Here is a 5,029-nt window from a genome sequence, read left to right as displayed (position 1 = left end):
TGATGTACTGTACAAGTAATACAACAATACAAGGAATTAATTGGCATAACGACTACATTGGGAAGGAAAAGGCGGTAAAAAATAATTGGCTACTCTAAGTAAAAAATTAAATACAAAATAATACAAATTTAACCTTAAGTCCCTATAAAATAGACTATTCATAAGCTCACAACAAGACAGGTTGTGAGCTTACAGTACATTGGGCTATTTTGTGCTATTTTTGAACATTCCTGGGATATTATGTTTGAATCCTTCCAGCAGGTGTATTACTGTATTGCAATGATTCATTCATAAATGACTGTATTGTAATGATTAATTCATAAATGACTGTATTGTAATGATTCATTCATAAATTACTGTATTGTAAGCGATCTTTTTAATACTGAGCAGTGGAAGCATTTAATAAAACGTTAATTGGCAACAGTATCGTTCCAGTCTATCAATTAACAATTCTGCTGACCTGTGGGAAAATAATGTATGTGTACCAGATGATAACCTGATCATATTCTGATAATAACCTGATCATAGGGGCACGGTGGCCCAGTTGGTAGTGCTGTCGCCTCACAGCTAGAAGGTCCTGGGTTCGATTCCCGCTCGGGGCGCTGTGGGTTCTGGCGGCGTGTTTCCTCCTCCGCGTCATCAGTGCCCATACCCGAAGGCGGGGTTGGCGAAAGGGCCTTTCTGTGTGGAGTTTGCATGTTCTCCCCGTGTCCCCTAGGGTAGGTACCCTCACAAAAACATGCAGTAATCCTGGTCTCTAAACTGCCTCCCCCTGGCCAGCCGGGGTGCCTGATGGTGGGGAAAGGAACTGGTTGGAATAACGTGTTCCTTCCACGCGCTACGTCCAACCAGGGAAACTCCCCCCTGTCAGGTGTAAAGGAGCAACTTGGACACTCAAGCATGAAGGAAGCATGAGTTCAAGTCCGTTGCTCTCCCCAGGTTGGCGGAGGATGTGTAGAGCCCAGGATCACATTAGATGATTGACACAGGGGTGAAAAATGGGTTACAAAATCGTGGGATAAAAAATATATTAGAAAAAAATAATAACCTGATCATATTCTTATAATACTGATAATAGGCAGTAAGGATTAAAACATGTTTAAATGCAGACTAAAGGCGTGTTCATAGTCTGGATTTTCGGTGGTGAGGTTTGATTGATTGATTGAAATATTTATTAACAGTTTGTAGAATTACATTACATTTTAAGCACAAACTCAATACAGAGACTGTTAACTGTGAGTGGACGACCCAATTAAGCATTACACTTGTTTAAAACAGGGTCCACATTGTTCAATTCATCAAAACATTTAGAGACATACAAATAGACACTTCTAGTTAAAGAACAGAACAGGAATTCATCATGTAGGAAGCAAAAAGGGAAAGGATACATATACAGTGAGGGGAAAAGGGGGGGGCGGTGGGGGGGATTCAGATTTTACAGAGGCCAGTTTCGAATTGCAGCCATCCGTAGGTGGTGACCACCGCTCCGGTGGTGAGTTGACCACCGCTCCGGTGGTGAGGTGACCTCCGCTCCGGTGGTGAGGTGACCACTGCTCCGGTGTTGAGGTGACCACCGCTCCGGTGTTGAGGTGAGTGACGTCATGTTGTAGTTCGGTGGTCAGCTCAGTGGCGTCATGTTGTAGTTCGGTGGTCAGCTCAGTGGCGTCATGTTGTAGTTTGGTGGTCACCTCAGTGACGTCATGTTGTAGTTCGGTGGTCACCTCAGTGGCGTCATGTTGTGGTTCGGTGGTCACCTCAGTGACGTCATGTTGTAGTTCGGTGGTCACCTCAGTGGCGTCAAGTTGTAGTTCGGTGGTCACCTCAGTGACGTCAAGTTGTAGTTCGGTGGTCACCTCAGTGACGTCAAGTTGTAGTTCGGTGGTCACCTCAGTGACGTCATGTTGTAGTTCGGTGGTCACCTTAGTGGCGTCATGTTGTAGTTCGGTGGTCACCTCAGTGACGTCATGTTGTAGTTCGGTGGTCACCTCACCACCGAAAATCCAGACTATATTTGAGCCTTAAGAGTGTGAAGGTCTTACTGTGTGTGGAGACATCATGTCTTTGGTCCAGACTAAAGACTGTCCTCTCAGAGTGTGAAGGTCTTACTGTGTGTGGAGACATCATGTCTTTGGTCCAGACTAAAGACTGTCCTCTCAGAGTGTGAAGGTCTTACTGTGTGTGTGGACCTTTTATTATTATAATTGCAAATCGACTAATGACAAATTGGCTTCTAGGAAAATCTTTTTGGTATTTTTGGTAATTCTTTGGTAGCGTTCTACCAATTGCTGGCTGTCAGAATACCAAAAAAATCAAAAGTTCATAAAAGATTTGACATATAGTATTGCTTGTTATAGCAGCTTTAACTCTGAGTGAACAAAAGGAAGTTGTACTCTCAGAGTTACAGACCTGGTATGGTCATTCAGGGCTACCTTTTTACCTGTTTCTGGTAACCACTTTTATATGATCCGTGGCAAATAAAACGTAATTTTGACAAAACTGTCCACTAGGGACGGAGCTCAATAACCGATACCCGAAGAAATCAGATAACAAGCTTATTGAGTACCCGTTGTCAATTACATTTGGGCTTATCAAGCCTGTTAGCGAGCATAAAGACAATTGTATTAATCACCCACGTTGGCACAAACATGTCGGTCTAAAAGTGTATTGACACCATAGACAAAAAATATTCCCCGGGTCTAACATGAACGTAAAATGAAGCCTGTCAGTCCTTGTATTGTAAGTCGCCATCTTTCTAGATCCGTTTGGGCCCAGCTGGCCCATTGGCTGGCTCAGACAACGAGGCGGGACTTCCCCCCTTCTTCTTCGTTGGTTTTTATTTTGACTCGAGTGGGTGGGGAATCCCGATCATAGACTGTAACGGTAGCCACGCCCCTCAGAACATACGCGACTTTATGCGACTATATTTTTTTAATAAATGGGACAATAATTTTCCAAAAAGAATATTATGACATTAGAAATGAGACTTTAAACTAGCGACTGGAAGCAAAAAGTATTCATGACCTTGTTTATTAAGGTAATACAGTCTAGGTGAAGTTGGGCCCAAATACATGGGCCTCTATGGGGCTATGGGGTTTTTTTGGGCCCAATGACAGCGCCACAACAGGCCATTATAATGAACTTTCAGAAAATCCCGATTTTCCTTGTGGCTTCACAAAATATCTGTCTGACTGTCCCCCTGGTTAAATATCTGTCTGACTGCCCCCCTGGTTAAATATCTGTCTGACTGCCCCCCTGGTTAAATATCTGTCTGACTGCCCCCCTGGTTAAATATCTGTCTGACTGCCCCCTGGTTAAATATCTGTCTGACTGCCCCCCTGGTTAAATATCTGTCTGACTGCCCCCCTGGTTAAATATCTATCTGACTGCCCCCCTGGTTAAATATCTGTCTGACTGCCCCCTGGTTAAATATCTGTCTGACTGCCCCCTGCGCTAACACAAGGTTTTGTATAACACAGAGAGAGGGGGAGATTGAGAGGCATGTCCCATTTCACTGGTTTGTTTGTTTGTTGTTTGTTTGTGTTTTCACATACAAAAGTATTTCGGAAATGATACACAATCCAATCCAATCCAATTTTATTTATAGAGCACGTTTAAAACAACAAAGTTGACCAAAGTGCTGTACAACATAATACAATACAATACAATACAATACAATACAGTAATAAAAACATAATAATAAAATCAAACAATCAAGAGTACACATTATTCACGGTTTAAAAGCCAGGGAATAGAAATGAGTTTTAAGATGTGTTTTAAAAACAGGTAGTGTTGGAGCCAGCCTGACGTGGCTAGGAAGCTGGTTCCACAGTTTCGGAGCAATTACTGAGAGGCTCGGTGCCCTCTTCTCACACACCTTGCCTTGGGGATGACAAGGAGCATTTGACCTGCTGACCTCAGTGACCTAGAGGGAGCATAGGGTTTTAGGAGATCGGAGGCATAAACTGGTGCTGATCCATTTAAAGATTTAAAAACAAACAATAAAATCTTAAAATGGATTCTAAAACGTACTGGGAGCCAGTGGAGTGCAGCTAAAATGGGAGTGATGTGTTCATATTTCCGGGTTCCTGTTAAAAGACGTGCGGCAGCATTTTGAACAAGTTGAAGGCGGGAGAGGGAGGCTTGGGTGATGCCGGCGTAGAGGGCATTACAATAGTCACGGCGAGTTGTAATAAAAGCATGTATCACTCGCTCTAGGTCCTTAAAAGATAAAACTGATTTGATTTGTGATAAAAGCCTTAAATGATAAAAACTAGATCTGACCACACCATTTATTTGTTTATCAAGTTTAAAAGCATTATCTATTTTAACTCCTAAATTGGAGACCATGGGAACCACAAAGGGTTGAAGTGGGCCTAGGTCTAAGGGAGGAGTGTTGATGACACTTGGTCCGAACATTATCACCTCAGTTTTGCTTTCATTTATATTTAAGAAATGTAGGGCCATCCAGGCATTAATATATTTTAAACAGTCAAGGAGAGGGGATAGGGGGCTGTTGCTATCTCTATTTAGGGGCATGTATATTTGGGAGTCATCTGCGTAAAGGTGATAGGAGATTCCGTGTTTTTTTAAGATGAGTCCTAGGGGGAGAAGATATAGCGAAAACAGGATGGGGCCAATAATTGAACCTTGGGGTACTCCAGATGACAGGGGGGCGGAAGAAGATGTATGATGACCAAATTTAACTGAGAAGGATCTATTGCATAGGTATGATTTGAACCAGTCTAGGGCGGTATCCCTGATACCTACACTGTGCTCCAGGCGTGATATTAAAATATTATAATCTAATGTGTCAAAAGCAGCAGTTAAATCTAAGAGTAAAATAATTAGTGTCACCATTATCCGTGGAAATTAAAAGATCATTAAAAACTTTGAGCAGTGCCGACTCGGTGCTATGGAAAGCTTTAAAACCAGATTGAAAAGTTTCAAGGATGTTGTGCTCATTTAAAAAAGTCTGTAACTGTAAAAGTGCTGTTTTTTCTAAAAGTTTTGAAATAAATGGAAGCTTGGA

The sequence above is a fragment of the Protomyctophum bolini genome (assembly GCF_963924005.1).
Source record: "Protomyctophum bolini genome assembly, chromosome: 24".
Classification (NCBI taxonomy): Eukaryota; Metazoa; Chordata; class Actinopteri; order Myctophiformes; family Myctophidae; genus Protomyctophum; species Protomyctophum bolini.
The sequence above is the reverse complement of the archived record's forward strand: the minus strand, read 5'-3'. Positions refer to the sequence as shown.